This window comes from Nothobranchius furzeri, chromosome 5 (assembly GCF_043380555.1).
Source record: "Nothobranchius furzeri strain GRZ-AD chromosome 5, NfurGRZ-RIMD1, whole genome shotgun sequence".
In the NCBI taxonomy this organism is placed as follows: domain Eukaryota; kingdom Metazoa; phylum Chordata; class Actinopteri; order Cyprinodontiformes; family Nothobranchiidae; genus Nothobranchius; species Nothobranchius furzeri.
The window spans coordinates 27,065,522-27,079,978 of record NC_091745.1 but is presented as its reverse complement, the minus strand read 5'-3'; positions in this window follow the sequence as shown (position 1 = coordinate 27,079,978).

The window sequence follows — 14,457 nt, the reverse complement described above, 5'->3', positions numbered from 1 at the left end:
TCTGGTCCAAGCTCTTTGACATTAAGTTTTTCCACCAAAGTTCTCCTCTCGAACGGATACTGGAGAAGGGACTGAACTGAATTCAGTGGCTGCTGAGACCCGGTATCCATGCTGGTTGTAGTCACCGGCGGCGTCCATGTTACATCTGCGTCACGACCAAAAACGACTCTGCCGAGTTCTACCGAACACCAACGAATCCTTTGGCGATAGCTCCATCGCCCATCATGCTTCTGAAACGTTCTGAAACAACGTTGACGCTGATTGGATACATTCCCATTCCTACCCTTTCATATTCTTGTCAGCAATTGGACAGCTGGTCTCGTCCTGTTTGGGCGATTGAAAAACAGCACACAGCCTCCACCGCTCGGCAGAGACCGGCAGAGATTGGCAGAGACCGGCAGAGACCAATATATATATATATATATGATTTATTTTTGTGACAAAACACACAATTAACTTAGAATATGTGATTATTGTTAATTTTATTTATTTATTTAAAATAAAAATTAAAAACACGGAAAAACTGGGAGGGCGGTGCCCTATCGCCCTCTACTGGCCAGCCGCCACTGCCTCTTTGGTTGTCTCCCATGTAGACCACTTTAGATGGTGAGGTCACAGGTTTCAGTGCTTTGACCAATTCTTTTTACTATTTATATGCTCGCAATTGGTAAAATCAATAGACAGCATGGGATAAACTTCCACTGTTATGCTGACGATACTCAGCTATATTTATCCATTAACCCTGATGAACTAAATCGTTTGGGTAGATTACAGGCTTGTCTTGAGGACATAAAACATTGGATGACTCTAAACTTTTTGCTTTTAAATCAAGACAAGACGGAAGTTCTCATCTTTGGATCAGAAATTCAGATAAGGAAATTGCTTTGTCAATTACCTGACCTGAATGGCATTACATTAATCTCCGAGAACAAATCAAGGAACCTTGGTGTTATCTTTGACCAGGACATGTCATTCAAATCCCAAGTTAAACAAGTTTGTAGGATTTCTTTTTTCCACCTTTGGAATATTGCTAAGATTGTCACGTTGTGGGTGTGGAGATGGACCAAGTGTGGTGGAGCAGCTCAGGAGGCAAAGATGCAGGCTCGGATAAAGTAAAAATGAATTTAATAACAGGGCGGGAATGGCAGGAACAAACACAACGCTGACAACTAACACAATGATCTGACGAAGACTGGTACAAGGAGGGAGGTATAAATACGGAGGGAAAACTAGGAACACATGGGCAGGTTAACGAGGGAACTCGAACACTTGACTCGGGGAACTCGAACACTTGACTCGGGGAACTCGAACACTTGACTCGGGGAACTCGAACTCTTGACTCGGGGAACTCGAACATTTGACTCAGTCTGGGGCTGCAGAGCAGGGGCCTCTTGATTAGGTGGCACAACTCTGACTTACAGAGTCTCCTCGAGCTCAGACCAGGGTTGCAGAGCAGGGGCCTCTCAGTTAGGTGGCACAACTCTGACTTACAAGGGTCTCTTGAGCTTGGACCAGGAAACTCGGACTTGAACTCTTGACTTGACACACAGGAACTCTTGACTTGACACACAGGAACTCTTGACTTGACACACAGGAACTCTTGACTTGACACACAGGAACTCCTGACTTGACACACAGGAACTCTTGACTTGACACACAGGAACTCTTGACTTGACACAGGAACACTTGACTTGAAACAGGAACGGGACCTAGTAGGAACTGCAGCAGCAGGCGTGGGACCTAGTAGAAACTGCAGCAGCAGGCGTGGGACCCAGCAGAGACTGCAGCATGAAGGACCTGCAGGCACAGATCCCGCAGGCGTGAACCAGAAAGCAGTGTACTGCAGGAGCGACGTGAGGAAACCCAGCTCGGCGGCAGGTACTCGACATAGGGTCTGAGCAGGTGCACATCCCGATTCGCTGGATCACAGGCAGAGGCTCGGGTGAAGGGAAGGAGACATGGAGCAGGAAGACCAGCCCTACCACTCCGAAGAACGCTGGCGTGCGCAGGGGTTTTACCTCCAACAAAACTCCAGGATACAGCAGCTTCCGTAAAAAACAGGACGGGGCAGAACAGCAGGAGAGGAGAAATGACCCCGACCACCCTGAAAACGGATAGGATGCGCCAGGATCTCCCAGAGGGCTCGACCACCCCGAGAACAGGTAGGATGCGTCGAAAACACAAAACTCCAGGCCGGAATCTCCCTCCGCTGAAAAAGAGAAAAAGCAAAAAAAAAAAAGAAAAAAAAAAAATCCTCCAGGCAGATGTTGCAGAGCTCACCACAGATCCAGGTTGGTCAGATCATTCTGTTACGTTGTGGGTGTGGAGATGATGGACCAAGTGTGGTGGAGCAGCTCAGGAGGCAAAGATGCAGGCTCGGATAAAGTAAAAATGAATTTAATAACAGGGCGGGAACGGCAGGAACAAACACAACGCTGACAACTAACACAATGATCTGACGAAGACTGGTACAAGGAGGGAGGTATAAATACACAGGGAAAACTAGGAACACTGGCAGGTTAACGAAGGGCAGGTGAGAACAATAAGGTCTAATCAGGGCAGGAGAGAGAGACACAGTCAGGAAGGCAGGGGCGGATCGTGACAAAGATTAGAAGCATCCTTTCCAGGAGTGATGCTGAAAAACTAGTTCATGCATTTATTACATCAAGACTGGATTACTGTAATTCATTACTCACAGGAAGTCCACAGAATGTAGTTAAAAGTCTTCAGCTTGTCCAAAATGCTGCAGCTAGAGTTCTGATGAGAATTAAAAAGAGAGATCATATCTCTCCTGTCTTAGCTTCCCTACATTGGCTACCTGTTAAATTCAGAATAGATTTTAAGATCCTTCTTCTCACATATAAAGCTCTTAATAATCAAGCTCCATCATACATCAGTAATCTGATTGTTCCATATGTTCCTAACCTAGCGCTTCGCTCTCAGACTGCAGGTCTACTGGTGGTTCCCAGAATATCTAAAATTAGGATGGGAGGCAGATCTTTTAGTTATCAGGCTCCTCTCCTGTGGAACCAGCTCCCAGCCTTAGTCCGTGAGGCAGACACTTTGTCTACTTTTAAGAACAGGCTTAAAACATTTTTATTTGATAGGGCCTATGGTTAAAATCTGATGTTAGCCTAAATCTGGACAAGTGGGGGAGTAGAGGGAGGTGGAGTGTACAGTCGGTAAAGACGGCTCTCCCTTGCCCTGCCTCCAACATGCCTCCATCTAAATAGGATAGATTATCCAGAGTTATCTCTGTAGTTATGCTGCTATAGGCTTAGACTGCTGGAGGATACACTGACCACTTTTCACACTCTACTGCTTTCTTCTACAATCTGCTCTTTAACTGTACTATATTGTGTAATTTCAGCTGTTAACTTTATTTTCTCTGTAAGTGTTTTTCTCCCCAGAAGAAGCGACAATGACGTTCTGCTGAGCTGTGGTGGCCTCATGGAGGGGGCCATCGACTAGCACACTGCTGCTAACCACTAATACATTCTCCCTCTCCATATAATAACTTTTTGGTTTCCTTGACTTTTGATGTGCTACTACTAGTTTATCCGTTTAATTATAGATCCACTAGGATAAATACAATAAAGTTTATCTCTCACCAAATAGAATATTTACTAAGACATCACAATATAACTGTAGACACATTACTTGTCCGTGTGTGTGTGTGTGTGTGTGTGTGTGTGTGTGTGTGTGTGTGTGTGTGTGTGTGTGTGCCTGCTCTGTCTTCTCGATCTCCAGTGAGTCGTGGAGGATGGCTGCTTATACTGAGCCAGGATTCTCTGGAGGTTTCTTCCTGTTAAAAGGGAGTTTTCCTCTCCACTGTCGCTTTATGCTTGCTTGGTATGAGGATTGCTGTATAGTCACTGACACTAGTCAGTGACTTGATGCAATTTGCTGGGTTCCTTATAGGAAACATTCTTTCTGATTGGCTTAATGAACTGACCTGAATTGGAATGTTTATTATGTGAATTGCCTTGAGACGACTCTTGTCGTGATTTGGCGCTATATAAATAAACTTGACTTGACTTGACTTATTCAGGTTGAGACCACAATCGATATTTCATGTGGTTCTACAAAACCAATAACGATTTTACAACAGCCCAACTGTTGTCTAAATGGCTGTTTGTGGATGTTTCTGTATTTATTAGCTGTCTAACTTGGCTTAGAGGTGACGAGGCTACGGTGGGTGCACTGCTTAGCAAAACAAAGTTGACTATTTACCTCAGTGGGAGACGCTCGTTTTATTAAATGAATGCTAAATTTCCCGTGATTTTTAAGCTTCTTGGTTTGTTACCCAAACTTTTTATTGAGATATATTAAAACAGGACATTTCTGAATTTGTGTTTGCAGAAATACACCTTTATTAATTGTGAAGCTTGAGGGTCAACATGGCTGACTTTGTGCAGCCTACGGATGCTCGAATCACCGCTGAGACAACGTGGGATCACCTTTCATCTGTAACGGTTGCAAAGAAAACCTACAATTGTACATTATTCAGTCTGTTAATTGTTTGTATGTAAAAAAAAAATAATTAGAAACTGCTGTTCCATTGCTGCTGCCTTCTTCTATACATTGTTTATTTGGTTTTATGAATGTTGAAAATCTCCTTCACAAGATCAATCCATTATCCACCTGTCTTATTTATTACTGTAATTCATCTAATTTATTACTGTAATCCATCTCATTTATTAACCTAATCTATCTTTGGATTATTTCCTAACTTTTTCAGAAAGCATTTCCAAAGAGCTTATAATTAATAAATGAAAGTCAATATATGTATCATACAAGTTAAGAAATAGTGAAAATACAAAATAATTTGTTGGGTTAAAATTTATGGCTGGCGGGCCGGTTCTGGCTGACAGATGTGATTTGGGTGTTGGTTGTCTTTTTTGTTGGGGTGGACATTTGGGGTAACCTTTTGAAAATCGGTTGAAAATTGAGCAAGTTAGAGTTATTTAAATAGTACTTGCACCATACACCCCAATGTCACGAAAGGGGGCAGCTGTCTGAAGCCGGGCGTACACTGTGCGACTTTTTCACTTTTTTGAGCCGATTTTCCAGTCGTGCGAGAATCCACGACATCGGGGCGAGTTTTGCGCCGAGCAGTCGTGTAGTGTACAGGGGGTTACGAGAGGCGATTAACACCACGTGACCAGCCGCCGATCAGCAGTCGTGAGGTCGCAGGGACTTCTGGTGTGTTTAATATTTCGCTCGTCCCTCGTGAGGGTATCGCACTGTTGAAGCGGCGCTGCGAGCAGCTACGATCCAAAAAAGTATCAGAACCGCTCACGGCGCATGCGCGCGCAATCCTGCATCAACGCCGGTCGCTCGCTATTTCCCTAATAACACACGCTGTTCGTTTTTGTTTCTACACGTTTTTTTTCTCACAAAGATTGTCAAGAAAGCGTGTTTGTCGTGTTCATGTCAAATTAAAATGATCACAAAACACAGATTCACTTTCTTTATTTCGTTTTCCTCATCCAACCCCCATAAATCCCTGTGTGTCCTCCTGCAGCACTCCCGAAAGACAACAGGCAAGACAAAAAAGTCTGACGTATTGTGTAAAAACTGCTATTTTTAGCACATTTTTAGGTCCGACGTGTTGCTACCAGACGTACAGTGTGAGCAGTCAGGTCGCATGCGAGAACTGGGTCGTACAGTGTGAGCACATAACTCGTGAGATCTGCTCTGCGAGGAAGTCGTACAGTTTGAGCTGAAGCTGAACGCTGCGAGTGAAAAGGTCGCACAGTGTACGCCCGGCTTGAGGTAAGATGGCCGCCACGTTCCTACGTCGCATCCCATTGGCGAACAGCGGGGACGAGGCATATAGTGTTTATATACATATCTATGGTTAGGTGGCTGAATGATTCCAACAGCCACATGGTCTAATAGTTGCTTTCGGTCTGAGCCGTGTCATTGGCGGAGGTTACACAAATGCAAGATAACCAGTGATTCTTTTTTTTTTATCTCCATAATATAATTATAGCTATACTATGCTAGAACATTGTTAAGAGGCATGAAAAAATGTTTAAGCTAGCAGGTTTTGTAGATTTGTCATTGTAGCTTTGAAGTTGAGTTTCACTGTGAAATGTCTAATACCTGTTCTTTTGACATGTGATCAGTCACTATGAGCTTAACATAGAGGCCAAACATGAAAATGGTCTTCTAACATTATTAGTCATTGAAAGAAAATAGACGGGGAAATGCTTGGGAGTTAAAAAATATACCGATGCACCATTACTTGGAACTAAAATTTGCAAACATCACAAATGAGCTTCTGATGGCAGTCTTTGGAGTCTTATTTTTGATATTTGGACATTTTGCCCCTGATTGGATTACAGCAACACTTCTCTACCACTGACTTGCAACGCTGATGTTTTATCTCCACAAAAAACACAAGCCTGGAAGACTTCTGCCAAGTTACTAATGCTAACAGTGAGCTTCTACTAGTCGAGATGTCCTCTGCTGTTTCCTGCACACAAAACCAACAACAGCCTTCACCGTCGTGAGTCAAGATGTGTGTGACATAGATCTGCATGCTTTTCTGATCCTTTCACAGTCCCTTTTCTATCAGAAGCTAATGCAGGAGATAGGTGTAGGAGACTATTACTCCTGTTCATCCTGCAGAAAAAACTCATGGTGACCTATTCTAATCAGAAATAATCATTAGAAAATGTGTTTTCAGCAAACCACGCCAAAAAGAAAAGTAAAAATCCGGCAAAGAGTAAAGCTGTCTCAAATATGTGGGTCCCCAAAACAAACAAATAAGCAAAACTGGCTGTGTACCTAAGTAAATGAGGAAAATAACTTGACAAACAACTAAATCTTCTGCCTTCAGCATCCAGCTTAAGGTCATTTCTCAGTTTTCTTGCCTATTTAAAATGTTGTTGGTACAGGACACTGGAGACTCGTACTGATCTTTCTAAAAAAACTTAAATCTGATAACTTGGTATGCAGCAGAAGGTTTCTCTCTGTAGGACCAACTGTTCAACTCATAAATCTTTACTCAAGTTCAACCAAACCATGAGATCCTGATGCAGACTCACCTCCCTGAGCAAAGAAGTCACAGCTGTGCTGAACACGTCATCAGATGTAATTGGTGTGAGCAACAGTTATGTTTAAAACAAGTGTGAGGTAAACACGGTCAAGCTGAGGTGTCAAAAGTGTTCACATTCATTAATCAGGCAGAAGTACAGATACCAGGGTTTAAAATACTCACTTTAACATCCGGTCTACTCGGCCGACGGAGGACCCAGCCCACGTTGGCCGAGTAGGCTGGGTCCTTCGAAGGATGCAGACCCTGACTTGAGACACAGCCATAGTCTCTCGAGTGCCTTGTGAGTAGGGCTGCAGCTATCGATTATTTTAGTATTTGAATATTCTATCGAATCCTCTGTCAATTAATTGAATATTCTATTTGACAATGGCTTGCCATAGACCTGCTGCGGTGGAGCAGACTCTACCAACAACCTGACTCCGGGTATCTGCTGCTGTTCTGCTCAACATTGCTGCAGCATCCACAAATAAATAGGATGGTGGGGCTTTTTCTTCTGCTTGTAAAGTTTAGTCACTCACAATCATTGTGTTTTTTCTGAACCCCACTTGATTGTTAGCATTAGCCAATCTACTCTTTCCCTCTTGATCCCAAACTTTGGAACGTTTCTACCTTTTGCAACGGTTTGTGTGTTCAGACTGTGGTGGACAAATCTTCGAATCAGTAAAAAATGATTCAAGAATTTGATGATTTGTTTCTGCCCAACCTATGAGTCTGTCTGTGGAAAAAAGTTTTGGCTGTCTTTTTTCAGGAAGTAAAAGTTAGCAGAGATGGGAAATTGTGGCATCAACAAGTCATCTCCATGTCATATTTTTGTTCTGCTCAGCAACCGAAGCAGGTTCATTCACTGTGAAATCACCTGGTTTTGTTGCTGAGCAGAACAAAAACACGACATGGAGATGACTTGTTGATGCCACAATTTTCCATCTCTAAAAGTTAGTCGGGAAAGAAGGGGGTAGAAGACATCAAGATTTGGAGTGTTACTTATTATTTATGATATTCAAACACCTCACCTTTGACTGGCTAACAGCAACACAATTCTTCCATTGCCTCCATTCACTCCGCAACATTGATTTGTCTCCGCAAATAAGGCAAAGCTTAAGGAGTTCTGCTGTGGGGTGGAATAGCTAATGCTAACGGTTAGCTAAATGCTTGACAACAGCTGTCCCCGTCACAAGCCAAGATGGGTGAGTCAATGAATGCTAATGTCCAGTGCGACGTAGATCTGTCTGGCTTTTTATCAGCAGCTAACGCAGCAGATAGGGCTAGAAGACCATTTTCACATCAACTCTACATATTAAACTCAGAGCTATTTAAGCTTAAAACTGCTGCTTGTAAAAGTAAAAGGAGAGTAAGCTGAAGCCGCTCCACACCATCTCCACACCTTCCTCCTAAATATTCATTACTAGAACCTATGATGACGGTTATGTTATATAAAATTTATCGTTTTATTGGGGGATTTCTCAGCCTCCTCCCGAGTGCCGGTGCCCATTTCCAATGTTAAACTGCACTTAGACACTGAGGGCTGTGGGTGCAAGTGGGGTGGTGTGGTGGCATCAGCTGGCATAGGCCAGACGATGCCCGCACTGCCCGCTCACCACAGCCATGGAATACAACTCATGATCACACAACACTATATTGTAGCAGGCGGAGGGAGACTAGGGGTCTTAGCACACCTCTGTTGTTGCTTGGCTTCCTGGGGCTGGAAGCTAGGAGGGAGATCTGGCCGTCTGGTTGGGGTCTGGGGTGGTGGGTTGCTGTGCTCAGCGTTGGGCGGGGGAGCCTGCTCATCAGCACTCCAACCAGAAAGGGTCAAACTCTGGTAACCGGTGATGGTTGTACCCAATGTGCAGCAGTACTGGGACCAGAGTGAATAGGGTGTGTATGGGGAGCATGAGTGGGTGTCCGGCGTGCTTTTTTGTAAGTCTTTGGTTGTATGTGTATGTGTGAGCATGAGGGAGGGAGTGTGTGACTGTTTTTGTGTATGACTGTATATGTCAGGTGGGGCCTTTGACTCCTCCCCTCTCCTGGGACTTCTTTTGATGATATAGATCTTCGTCTCCCCTCCCCCTGCCACACCTGGTGTGGGGTGTGGTGCCTTGGTCTGCCTGAGTGTTCATGGCAACCGGGTCTGGGGGTTTAAGATTTTGGCATCTGCCAGATAGATCCCGGTGGCAGCCTGGTGGGGTCTGGGTCCCTGGGCTCTGCTGGGTCCCCGGCGGGGGTGGTCGCCCCTGGGTCCCGGGTTGCTGGGTCCCGGGCTCGGCCGGCTAGGGGGTGGGAGGCTGCGGGTGGGCCTGAGGGCTTGCCGCTGATATCTCCCGGGACTCTTCTGGCTGCTGGTTGTGGCCCCCCGGGGTGATCCTCTGTGCCTCTCGAGGGGGGCGGGGGCCTTTCTGGTTGCAGTCTCCTTGGGGTTCCTGTGTTCTGGGGCAGCGCCTGGATCTCTGGGACTTGGAGATCCCCCCGTCTCCTACACATCTTTGGGGGGCGGATCTGTGGTCCCTCACACTCTCTATTGGACGCTCCTATAGAGCTCCGGGAGTTGACGTCACTTCTCCCGGCATGCAACAGTTCAAATCGAAACGGCGCCATCTTGGCAGGTAGAAGCCGGCAGCTGGACTATTTGTTATTGTCAGAAAACTCAATCAGACGGGAAATATGGTAGATTCCTGTTGTGCCCCAGGATGCAGAACAGACGCGGACAACATAAGGAATGAGCCATCTACAGGATTCCCCAAGATCCGGAGCGCCGCAAACGTTGGATCATTGTAATAAAACGCGCTAGTGACCAGGCTAAAATGAAACTGTGGGATCCCGAGAGTAAAGGTTTTCACTTATGCAGCGACCGCTTCATATCAGGTACTTAAACCAACGTTTCCTCAACTGTGTATGGTATTTATTTTAAATGCTTTTATTACGATTCTTAGTGGGCTTCCTAAACTTATTTTGGCGTGGCTTTTTATGTCTTATTACTCATAGCAACAAGTAAACATCACGTAAAATGTTTCCTCGTGAGTTCTGCGTGCTGCCGTTTACGTGTTTTATGATCACAGCAATTAACCGGCTAAGCTGTATTTCATTTTTAAGCAATGGTTGATCAATTGTCAGATCACACATAAAAAGCACTTTGGATTGCTGTTATCTGTCTCACCGAGACAGATCTCAGACAGATCCTGAGACGCTCCTGCCTGACATATTTATTTTATTCACGGAAAAAAATCTAACTAGTGATTTCTCTTGGCGTTCAGTTTATACATTCAAACAGCACAGCACTCTATTTAAACTACTTACGTGTAAATCTATGTTATTTGTCCATCCATTTTCATCCGCATATCCGGAGTCGGGTTGCGGGGGCAGTAGCGTTGAGAGGCCCAGACTTCCCTCTCCCCAGCCACCTGAGCCAACTCCTCCGGGTAAATCCCAAGGGGTTCCCCGGCCAGGTCCGGTAAGAAGTCCGCTCTGGCAGCTTCTGGCGTCGGAGCGGGCAGTAGCGTCGAGAGTCCCAGACTTCCCTCTCCCCAGCCACTTGGGCCAGCTCCTCCGGGGGAATCCCAAGGGGCTCCCCGGCCAGGTCCGGTAAGAAGTCCGCTCCGACAGCTTCTGGCGTTTTTAAAAAGTATCCCAGGGTCACGGTAAGGGTCGGAGATGTTTAGTCTATTTAATTTCTGACTATATGAAACGATTTCTTCGGTTTTAAAGTGTGAAGTAAACTCCGATGAAGTAAAATCCAAGCCGATCCCGTTCACGCTCATGTTTACATCCGTGTTTGTTTAGATTCTTTTACCTGCCAATATGGCGTCTACTAACTGAGAGTCACGTGGGGTCCGGAGCTCTATAGAGAAACCTTAAATAAACAAGCGCGTGTACACACACAAGTGTTCACATGGTGCTCTCAAAAGTATGGGCTTGGGCACATTCAACACTTGTCTTAAGACTATGGTGGGCACTTAATGCACTGTGATTTATTATCGTGTGACTGTTCAGTTAAACAATGTTGATTATATATTTCTTCATCAAGTTGACGCAGTGATAGCTTGATCTTGTTGTATTGTTGTTGTGTCCCATTTTTATTTATTTTTTGCTTTTTTTCCTGTCTCTTTCTGCAGGTCTAGAAGCAGACTCTTGCTCATTATTGTTTATTTTTGTGGAACCCCCCCCCCCTCCCATCCCCTTCCCCCCTCTCTCCCCACCTTTTGTCTTTTCCTTTCTCTTTCACCTCTGTCTCCGTGTCTGGTCGGAATTACAAAGCATTCAAAAACAATAACAATAAAGTTTTAAGTATCAGGCGTGACATTAAAAGCAGACACTTTGATGCTCCACCTGAGAGTAAATCTGTAAGGCTTGTCACCAGCATTCAGACATCAATTCTGTTTGCTTCACAGCCAGACAGGACACGGGGGAAAAAATAAAAAAATAAACACCAATTTCTACTTGAGTAATGTAACTAAGTATCTGTACTTCATTACTTGACACATTTGCAGTCAGTGAGGCAGAAATAATCTTAAATCAAATCCTTGTCCATGTTTGCTAATAGACTAGTTTTATTATTCAAACACACACTTTGACTGAAGCCAACATTCACTTTAAATCCACTTACAGGACTGTGAGACTTGATGGAAACACCTTTATGGAATGATGTGTTTGAATTCTCTCTGAGGCCACAGCTGATCTTTTCAGCTGACGCTGCAGTGAGTTTGAATTCTGCTTCTGAAAACAGTTGCATCGTCTTTGAGCTGGTGCAATGTCTTCCTAGACCTGATCAAGAACTTGTGATGCTTGGACTCGACCAGAGTTAGAAGTTAATGATGAACAAGTAAAAACAGCTGACTGAAGATGAAGACTATGTCCTGTTTTGTGACTTTCCCTGAGTAGTCCACTTCACTTCCACTCGTGTTGGGAACCGATTCCTCCACCTCCTGACAGAGTAAGTTCCTGTTGTGGTAACTTCATCCCCCTGAAGTCCCTCCTGTTTATTGATAAACTAACCCACTGGCATGGCGCTGGGTGGAATGACAACCACGTCAAGCTTAAAAAGTGAGGCACACAGACCCCACAGGAGGAGCCAGCAGTGCGTAATGAGGCTAAAGATGCTGATGGTGAGCAGCACTTCAGATCAAGTCTCTGGTTTTTCCAGCTTCAGCCCGGCCTCCTCTAACCCGAGGAGCCAGGAGGAGACGCCTCACTGTGTCATGTATCCCATAACTGTGTCTCCGATCCGGCGGCCTGAAGGGTGGTGAGCGCCCTAAAGTGACAGCGTGTGTTGTAGGTTCTCCCCTGACGCAAGGAAACCTTCAGTAGTAGTGTCTGGTGTCCCAAGGATGCATAGCAACGCAAATGTAGCCTATAAATATACCTCCATGTCCAGGCTATTTTAAACCAATCAGGTCAAACGGGAAACTTCAGCGTCTTTTAACTGATGAAAGTTCATGATGTGAAACGTCTTACCGTGCCCAGTTGATGGGGAGAACTTTTACGTGAATGACATTTAAAATATCCACCTGAAAGTTTGTGATTCAAAGTTTAACCTAAAAATAAAAAAACTGCTGCAATTTTAGCAGTCCTTGATATTTTATCAGCAAAAATTGCTTGATACATTTTAGTACTTTCTTATAAAGTGTTATATCAGAAACCTTACTCCTTGTACAAGTCATTTTATTACAAGTTTCTGTCATTAAATAATTGCTCGATTTTAAGTTACTCTGAAATAAAATGTCCTAAATATTTTTTTCAGTTTTTCAACAAGGATTTTTCAAATTCACAATGATTATTTTGAGCTAAAAGTGCTTTAAAAAGAAACCGTTAGTAACCAGATTTAAGTTTCAGTCATAAGTGGAGACAGGAGGCAAAAAAAATTACAACTATTTCATGAAGCTTCAAAATGCAAGTGGTGCTCGCTGCAGAACCACAAAGGCGGAGCTGCACCAGAAGGTGGAGCTGCACCAGAGTCAGCCCCGCCCATTCTATCAGAGTCAGTCCAATTCCTTCCAGTTGTCAGACTTTATAGAATTCTGGAACCAAAGAGGGTGTTATAGCTAAAAAATGCAGGATTGGGGACGGAGTTGAGAAGTGAATTGAACAGTTTTTGTAAAGGTTCCATATAATTAAAAATCTAACTTTTGGAACTTTTAATCATGTTATATTGTCATTTCCTCATACGAAACATGCCAAAGCCATTTTTGGCCTCATTCATGCAGTTTCTTCCCATCTCAGCTTCAATTTGGTCTCCTCCCCCGAAGTGGGTCTGGTCTTGGTTCTCAAATCTGGATATTCTGTGAATTTTCTGACAAATTATTTCTGAAATGACTTCTACTGAGACACCGCCAGAAAAATCATACATCCCGTCTACAAAGACACACTGAATGGCACAATAACATGCAACACCACACAAGTATTACAAGATGTGGTGGTGTAGTGGTTATGCTGTCAGGTTGACATGCAGTTTTGCGCAGGTTCGCCTCCCAGTAGTGGAAATATTCTATAAGCCCTTTTCCTCATTTCTAGCTACACTTGCCAGTACTATGTTTACAACAATTTATTGGTATGCCGTTTAACATATAATGACTAATGTGTTTTTTTATTTATTCATTCGTTTATTTAGCCAGTGTGAGTCCATTTGTGAGCAGAGTTTCAACTAAAATGCTGTTTAGGAACGACCAAATTCAAAGAACTTGTAGAGACATAAATATTTTGCTGAAAATGAACATTACAACTAAAATATGAACAAATTAAATGTTTCAGCTGGCAAAATAGATTGTTGCCGATCCCACCGAGAACCGAACCAGCATCAGCTGAGGGGAAAGCAAAACTTAAGTTAAACAATCTTGCCACTGGACTACCAGAACTCACATAATAAAGTCAAATGTTGTTGTACAGGAGTTTTGTTGGAGCGGCTGTGGGCAGATATTCGCTGAAAGAAACCTTTTCATTTCAGGATATATTCAGACTTTGTCATGTAGCAAGTTATATTTATCTTGTTTAATTGGCGCACAGAACAAAGCATTAACGACTGTAAACTAGTAACAGCCGTAATTCATGAGTCAGGTTAGTTTGCGATAAAGTTGAAAAACAAGAACGGAAGTCAGTGGGCTAGGCTGAGTTTGCGTGAATGGGCGGGGCTGACTCTGGTGCAGCTCCACCTTATGGTGCAGCTCCGCCTTTGTAGTTCTGCAGCGAGCACCCTCTCTCAAAATGTACAGCTGAGGCTAAGCATTTAGAAAATGGCACAAATAGGAATTGTCGCAGATTTGTGTCCGACTCCCCCGTCTGCGTCAGCAGAAATAAACATTCCCTTCTAATCAGAGCTTTATTTTTATATAATAACTCATCGTGTCGCTTTCATGAATTGCTCAAACATCAAACGTTAAATTGTTTCCACCATTATAGTCCTA